At 41.4% G+C, this 9,153-nt stretch overlaps 1 protein-coding gene across 6 annotated transcripts in view; it reads right to left on the bottom strand.

The window, feature by feature from the left end:
* The window catches only part of MYBPC1 (myosin binding protein C, slow type), an 87,863-nt gene that overhangs the window by 68,467 nt on the left and 10,243 nt on the right, over window positions 1–9,153 (bottom strand). The gene's annotated exons all lie outside the window — the stretch shown is intronic.

Below are 9,153 nucleotides of genomic sequence, written 5' to 3' on the forward strand. Positions count from 1 at the left end.
CACAGAGTCCTCTGACTTGGCAATGCTGCGTTAGATTATGAGACAGGCTGCTGTTCATTGGGAACAGAATTCACCCCTCTCGTGGTCCTTTCTGGATGTGCACATCCCTGGGGTCGATTTCCACACCTATCCTATGTTGGGTTTCCACTTATCCAACATTTCAAGACTCTGGTTTTGAGGTTTGACTTTGTCCAGTTATTACAAAGCAGTCTGATTACGAAGTCTGTTTTCTTAAACAAAAAAACTTTCTGTAAAATAATATGTATTTCAAAGTAGCTAAAAATGTACCTCTGACCAAAAAGCATAGAAATTCCCCCTTGTGGGAGCCCAGAACTGGGAATCAGGGACATGTGAGTGAACCAGCTACTTCATCTCCAGGGCAGGAAGAGGCAGTTAATGGAGGGGACCTCTTTTCAAATAGTTTTCAATTGATTACTAAATAAAATATAAAGACAGAAACATTTTTGTATGACAGGCACATTGTGGGATCCAAGGACTCTTTGTTGGTATCTGGGACTTTTCACATTTTTGTGACTCTTTCTTAGTAAGGAGGATGATGCCTCACAATAACCCGTGTGGCAAAATAGCTTCCTCTATGTGTGGGCTAAGTGCCCTAATTTATTCCAGGCAGGCTGGAATGAGCATGAAAAAATGAATGGGTCACAGCAGTCAAGAAAAGAGTGATTCATTCAAGGGTTGGTGGGCACTTGGGTTGTGTCCACATCTTTGTGATTATGAATCGAGCTGCTATAAACATTCAAGTGCAAATGTCCTTGTGATAAAATAATTTGTTTATTCTGGGTAGACACCTAGTAATGCATTGTGGGATTCATAAACTGTGGTATACGGCTACCACGGAATACTATTCAGCCATGAAAAAGGATGGAGACTTTGCATCTTTTGCTTTTACCTGAATGGATTTGGAGAACATGCCCCTTAATAAAGTATAGCAAGAATGAAAAATCAAGCATCCCATGTCCTCAAGAATAATCTGAAACAGGTAGATGAACAACTGTAGGCCCCCATCAGAGAAAAACACAATTAAATTCAAGAATAGGGGAATAGAGAGGGGGATGGGGTTTAGTAAAATCCCACCTATCGGGCACAATGTAGGGGTATATGGCATACCTCCTGGGTGAAGGACTCAAATACAACTTGGACTTGACCTTACAAATGCAAACAGCGTAACCTAATTGTGTGTACCCTTGTATTCATGTGAAATTAAAAAAGAAAAAAAAAAAAAAGAAAAGTAGTGAAGTGTGATGCAGCCTGCCAGGATGCAACAGGGTCCTTTTTCATCACTGAATTTTTTGTGCCTGGTATAAATTCCAGTTTTTTAAAAAAATTATTGCCATTTGCATAGCCATAAATAAGTATATTACTATTTACTAATGAGGAAAATTTTTATATATAATCAAAGGAAAGAAAACATGTAACTTCACAGACTATTGGAAGAGAACACGACAGGATGTGACGTCCTTTGCAGCGTACCATGGAAGGGACACTGAAAACACAAGTGTTCCTTCCATGGCATTGTCAGAAATGCTTTTGTTTCTTTGTGGCATCATGGAAAAAATCATTAGCACCATTGTCAATCAGAAGACAAAATCTTTAGCCAAAGCATTTTATTTTCGGAGATCTGAGTGCAGAAATGATAACCCAATATTGACCTCTTGACTTTGAATGAACTATTGCATCACACGGGTATCAGAATACTGGGAGTGAGAAGCCAATTTCTTTGACATGCTACCTTTGGGACTGGGCCCACTGTTGTGCAAGGCCTGAGGACCTCTCCCTGGCTCTCTGAACAGTCAAGTTTCTCTGTCCTCCTGTCTCTGGGCCCCATAGCTACAGGAGTTATTTATCCCACGCCCGGGTTTCATCCTGTTATTCTACCTGAGTCCCTGTTAGCTGTCTGGTCAGGTCTACACTCCCCAGGTTAGCATCCAAAGCTATTGCCAGCGGGCACTCCATATCTCTCCCCTCTCTTATTACACCCCCGTGGTCCTTCTGTCCTAGAGGTGGTGTCTCTGTTCACCTGTGACCTTTCTGCCACTGAGAAGAGCGGTGTTCTACGCCCCAGCAGACCTCATGCTTTTTCTCTTCATGTGATGGAGTCACATAGACTTAGGTCTGAGTCCTGACTATGCCTATGTATAGTCTTGGGCAATTCATTAGTCTCTGACATCCTTGGTTTCCTCATCTGTGAAATAAGAATAACAAAATAATGACCTCTCAGGGTGCTAATCCTTTGTTAAATGCAGAGCACAGTTCCTGGCAGGTAGAGAGAGCTCTATATTTAACTGCAGTAACTGTTGCCATTGCTACACCTTGGCATCTTTAGCCCTCATTTCGACATTTTTCTCAAGGCACTCAGAGCTAATTATTCCATTTTGTTCTCCTGTCTTATTCTCCTGGCATTCTGGACCTATGATAATACACTCTTTATTCACTACAATTTAATTATTTTCTAATTAGTCTCAGTATCTTTATGTTTCTTTTTCTCCCCAACCACACAAAGACAGACAGCTTCCATTCCTTCCTATATCCCTGGTATCTTATTTTTATTGCTGAAAACACCTTAAGTGCATAGTGAATTGATACAAAAGAATTAAGAAGAGTTTCTTTGGTGACTGTGATGAACTATCAAACTGACCTTGCATTCTTCACATCTATTTAACTAAGGCCCATTTTGTAAGGGAAGCCAGGGTGGATTAAAATCCAAGTAAGGTCAAGGGTGAATTCTAATCAACTAAATAAAAGAGAAACATCTCGGGCACTGAAACTGTCGATACGCCCTGTAAATTCTCCATTTCCATTGTGTCTGTACCCCCCATCATCAGTGTCACAGGTCCAAAGTTAAACCAAAATGAGAATTGAAAGCGCTTAATTCAACTTCCACCCAATCCATAGAACATTGGTTATTAATAGCCAACTGTATTGGATAGCCGGAACTACACAACTATTATAGGCTATTCATGCTGAAACTTTCTTAGGATGGTTGTAGGAAGTGGAAATAGGAAAATGTATGCCCACAGGCTAAACCAGAATTTTTGCTTCTTAAAATCACAGAAACCACTTACTTTGTAGCCAGTGAAGGAATAAGTAACAACCACTTATTGGCACCCCCTGCTGGCAGGACTTAGTATACATGAATTCTTATGATCCTTACGACTTTATAGACTCAGTACTGCAATTCTGCCCCCTTCTACAGACATGAACTGAGGGCCCAGTGATGTTTTGCAGCTCGTAAAGGAGCCAGGCTCTGCCCCACCTGCAGACTCAGTGCTGGGGCTCTGCAACACGGGCCTGAGCTTCCCTTCTCTGAGGCTCACGTTCCCTGACTGTAGCAGAAGTGAAGTTACGGACTTCTCAGAGTAATTACTCCTTTTCCCCCACATAATGGATTGGTCTTATTGTCAAGGCATGGGAGTGGGGTGTGCCTCAATTTCCTCACCTGTGAAATGGAAATACAGTAGAATCTCCACAGTTGATCACTGCCCTGCATTGACCACCGCCTTCAGCTGATCTAATTTTCATAGACTGGGCATGCACCACATGTATGTGTCAGTACGGTAGGCCTCGTTCCTTATGTTGACCTCTTCTGTATGTTGACAAGTTTGTGACAGTCTGCTGGGCACTGCAATAGCATAGCCGATCTCAAGGGTCATCGGCAGCAACGAATGAGTCAACAGGGGCAGGAAACATGCTTTATTTCTTCATCATTATTAACATTACTATCCTCATTTTTATTCTGACATGTCTGTGTAAAGGACACTCACCTCTTTCCACACATGCCCCTGCTAAGGATTTGTCTTATTTCTAGGTCTGTGGGCTGCACCATGTTAGAACATGTTTGGAATTGGGGTAGGGAGCAAGAAAACATTTGGGGATGGGACCCCCGAGCAGGTGGGCCCCTCACACGCCTACTGTAAAATGGGAACAGTCATTGAGTTTGATGGAATGTGTATGCATTGTATTTTGTATAAGGTAGACGAGTAGATCAATCAGTCAATCATGGTGGGATAGAAAGCATGAGAGAAAATGAACCTCAGTCATTTTCAGAGCATTAAAACAAAGGATTCCAGCTGTCCTAACCCTGGAGAGATGGGAAACAAGAAGTGGTGAAGACCAACAGCACGTGATCTAGACGGTGAGCTCAGGGCCCCCAGGCATCCTCCATCACCTCCAAGGGACTGCTCGGGCCTCGCTCCCACTCTCACTCAGACCTTTGACTCTGACAGCTTCTGTCACGCCCAGCTTTGTCCACGCCTCTAAAAATCATTTTCATGTTCTTCAAATTCACTGGCTGCCTCTAGAAGAATCACTCATTACCATCAGCATCCGTACCACCTCACTGAACAGGGACCATAGGTAGAAGCATTCATGTAACTGGAGGACATGAAGTTCCCGTTATGAATTTAACAAGGGCAAGGGTGTTATGAAATAAGTGAGATAAGAACCCTATGTTTAAAAAAACTACAGGCAGGCTCGGCGCCTGTGGCTCAAGTGGCTAAGGCACCAGCCACGCACACCTAAGGTGGCAGGTTTGAATCCAGCCCGGGTCCACCAAACAACAATGACGGCTGCAACCAAAAAATAGCCAGGCATTGTGGCAGGCACCTGTGGTCCCAGCGACTCAAGAGGCTGAGGCAGGAGACTCGCTTGAGCCCAGGAGTTGGAGGTTGCTGTGAGCTGTGATGCCACATCACTCTACCCAGGGGGATAGCTTGAGGTTCCTGTCTCAAAAAAAAAAAAAAAAAAAAAAACTACAGGCAAGTGAACTTCCTTTTAGTGTCAATTTAGCCACCGAGCCAGGTCACTCGGCTCTCTTAAAACATTCAAGATCCACTACTGGCATGGATGTTCTAGAGCTTCTGAAACTGCTGTATGCATATGGATTACTCTGGGATCTGAGAGAACTGCAAATTCTGACTACGGGGGTTCTAGATTCTGCATTTCTGAAAGGCTCCCCAGTGATGCTGACACTGTTGATCTGTGACAAGGTTCCATCTACTATCCAAATGTCACCGATTCTCCCCACTCCCCTTTTCAAATGTGGATGGGAACACTACGGGTTTACAGTAGACGGGCTCTCTCCTGCTCCCTTTAATCACAAGCTTCTTGAGGACAAGGCCCTTCTCCTCCTCCTTGTCAAAGTCCATGCAGCAGGTGCTCCATAAATATAGTTGACTGGCAGACTATTCCTACCACACAAAAGCCCCTTCTCCTTGCTGCCAAGAAATCCAGAACGATCCCCTGGCACTCCAGAACTGTCCCCTGGCAGTCCACGGGCAGCTTTCTTGGTCTGCCTTACCCACAGGGAACACTATGTCTTCCATTGGTTGCCCTCCCGCTGGCTGAGGGCTCCGGAGGCATTCGCCCAAACCCCATCATTTAGATTTCTTCTTACTGTCAACACATATCTTGCATTTCTTAACAAGGGCAAGAGAGCAATTAGGGCTAGAGTTTTGGCTCTCGGGAACATTATACCCCTCGCCTTTCTAAGGAATCCCCTCCTTTTAAAATCCAGGCTGGAAAACCAATAAAGCAACCTGCGTCAAGGAACCTGTCCCACCAGTTCCTCAGCAAACAACCTTCAGTCGAACACGCCAAGTATTGTCAACTATGTTAGATGTGTCCTAGTAGGCAGGAGGACCCTGCCCTTGGTAAACTCTCTAAATCTAAGCAAGCAAACGGTTATTTATTGAGGTGAGGTCCTGCTATATTTCTGCCTATTTAAAAGCTGAAGGGCAAATTCTGTGGTACTTTTCTGCCAGGTGAAAACAGCTGGGATTTTATCCTCTCTTCATTCCCCTATCCTCTCTTCATTCCCCTACCCCCAACATCTCCCTTAGAAAACATGCAAACCAGATGGACAAAAGAAGCATCTGTTTTCAAACTTTTTTCTCAATTTTATTTTTTATTTTTGGAGATGGAGGTCTTACTCTTACTCAGGCTGGTCTCGAACTCCTGAACTCAAGTACTCCAGCTGCCTTAGCCTCTCAGAGTGCAAGGATCACAGGCTTGGGCCCTGTTTTAAAACTTTTATGAATAAAAAGGAAAAATCAGGATGCTTTCTGGGAGGAAAAAAGGCTCAAGGAAATAGTTTCATGGACAAACTGTCAGGGGTTTCCAACTTTTTTTTCTCTGCTTCACATTGGAAGAAGGGTTGTCTTGGGTCACACATTAAATACACAAATATAAATGCAATCTGATTAGCAAAAAAAAAAAAAAAAAAAAAGGTCAGTGCATGATTTTCATGATATCTGACACCAGAAATAAGCAAAAAGGCATCAAGTGGCCTGCAGGCCACAGGTTAGACACCCCTGGCACTAGGTGTGAACCAGCAACTTAAAGCTAGACCTTTCCTTCTTAGGCAAGGGTGGTGTCTGTTCTTTGATCCTTTCTAATTCACAGATATAGACTTTCTCTCCCTCTGAAATGCAGCCCTGAAATGCTTCCAAAGGGCTTGGTCTATTTATGGTGGATTTTTCCTATGATCACCTACTGTAAAAAGCACAGGTATGCCACCAATGGCATGCCTGCACAGCCTGTGCCAGGGCATTCTAATTGACGGGCACTGGTGGCAGCTATTAAATACACAGCTCCATATGTGGCCTTTGTGCTGCTGCCGAGAGAGACTAGGAAACCAGTAGCTCCATAAATGGTGCGGCTTTCTCCAGCGGAGTCCATTGCTATTTTCAACGATCAAGAGTTCGATTATCAGTAACTTAAAGGGGGGAAAAATTATGTCTTAAAACTCATTAAAATTCCTACCTCTTCTTACAGGCCACCTCAGTTCATTCTTCCCATGGGCTCACTGTCTCAAACATTAACATTATTTGATTTACTTAAAAATATTTTATGGGCCCTCATGGGCAATTTAATTTAGCTTTTTGAGAACGTAGAGATCCTAGTTATATTACATGAATATATTAATGTTATTAAATGTTACATTGTTATTAAATATTTAATAATATTTAATAACTTGTTAACTTGTTATTGAGCATTTGGATTCTTGGTCTTCTTTTGTGCCTTTCTTTCTGTCACTTTTTTAGGGAAAGTTTTTGAAAAATAAACATTGAAAACCATCCTTTAATAATTTGAGGTATAGGAGAAAATAGTATACTATTTCTAATTATAATTTCTTTTTCTCAAAGTAAAATTCTAGGTTTGAAATAAAATGCAAATGTTTTATGCATTGTAAATATCATGATGAATAAGGCTCTCCCTGGTCAATTTCTGTGGTGTCACTTCGGTAGTATAGTGAATTGTCTTTCTTTTTAGGTTAAGCATGAAATAAACACCTTTAGGCATTTCCTCTATTTATTTATTTTTAATTTTTTGCAGTTTTCGGCCAGGGCCAGGTTTGAACCTACCACCTCCGGTATATGGGGCCAGCACCCTACTCCTTGAGCCACAGGCGCAGCCCAATTTCCCCTATTGATTGGTGGCAGCTGGCACTTTATCCATATTCCTGCCTGGACCTTATATAACAATAGCAAAAGAGAAACTGCCTCAACATAAAATATTATTTGCATGGATACATTCATGATGCACAGAGACATTCTGATTACATTAATTATAAATGTACCAAAATCAGAAATACAAATGACAGTGCATTTTTATGTATAAGTGATAGAGAATTTGGATACAAATCAATGTTTCATTTAATATTTTCAATTATTTGCTTATTTTGTCCCTCACTCTACTCATTATAGACTGGGTCTGGATTATGTTATACTTTGGGATTTAAGGGAATTACAGATGTTTTAGAGACAATTCTAAATTGGTTTATAATAGTGGTCCTCAAAGTATGGTCTGAGTTCCCCAAGAACTTCCAAGACCATCTTAGGGAGTCCAGGAGGTCAAAATGGTTTTCATACTTGGAATGCTAAGACATTATTTGCCTTTTCATTCACATCTGGTCACAAATATATAGTGGAATTTTCCAGATGATATATAATGTATGATGATATCAATATTCTGAGAGCTAATAGAATGTTTGCTTGTGTATTCTTGAATTTTAAGCATTCATCACTTTTAATTTCTAATAAGTAAATATTATAATACATATACACAATTTTAATTTCTAATATAGCAAAAATCACATTATAATACAATATTTACTGTATTGGAAGTTAAAGTTAGTATCTGTAATACAATATTTACTCATAAACAAACCACTCTACTGTTCAATAATTATTAAGTGCAAATGGACCTGACTCCAAAAAGTTGGAGAACCACTGGTTTAGTATTTATTGCAAGTCTTCTTTAGAAAACAATTTTGTGTGTTCTTAAGAAAAAAACCAACTCATCATATACAACATTGTTTGAGAAATATTTATAGCCTAGATAGGTAAAATGAATGAATTATCAACATAAAAACCAGAAATTGATTTTGAGGACAATGACTTATTTTCCTAAGCACATCATAACAATAGAGACAAAAAGACGTCTTTGTCTAGTAGCACTTCCCTGTGGCAGAGAGAGATCAGCTACCTAACAATTGCACCTGTCCAGATAATGGCTTCTGACTAGCAAATTAAAAGGTCCTCTAAACAGCAAAAATGCATAGGGTTGAAACTCCTCAAGCTCTATGCACTAAGAGTCCATGAGGTTTACTCCTGGGAGAAGCCCTCAAGGTCCTCAGTATGGCCAGGGTTTGGGGTTGGGGCAAGCTAGAGCAGGCTGGTAGGGAGCCTAAGGAAGAACATTAAGGAGGGCTCCTTTTTAGGTGCTCACCCTGTATGTCCATGATCCTTTTTAAGTGTTGTGCCTTAAGCTCCTCCTGAAGTTGTGCTCCATACTACTCAGCCAGATTGATCACCAGGAGTTGAGTCCACAACAAACAACAAAGAGGGATTGAGGGGAGCAGCTTCACCTGTTGCCTGACCAGAGTCCTAAAGAAAACAGCCAGCTTCTAGCAAGGAATGAAGCAATTAAGCTACAAAAAACTAGACACAAATTCAAAACATAAATCAGTGTGAACCCATTTAACACAAAAGCAAATGGGCAGTGCCTGTGGCTCAGTGAGTAGGATGCAGGCCCCATATACAGAGGGTGGTGGGTTCAAACCCAGCCCTGGCCAAACAGCAGCAGCAGCAACAACAACAACAACAACAACAACAACAAAAAAAAAAAAAAAAA

Source organism: Otolemur garnettii, unplaced genomic scaffold (genome assembly GCF_000181295.1).
Source record: "Otolemur garnettii isolate 467f Iridium unplaced genomic scaffold, OtoGar3 scaffold00007, whole genome shotgun sequence".
Lineage (NCBI taxonomy): Eukaryota > Metazoa > Chordata > Mammalia > Primates > Galagidae > Otolemur > Otolemur garnettii.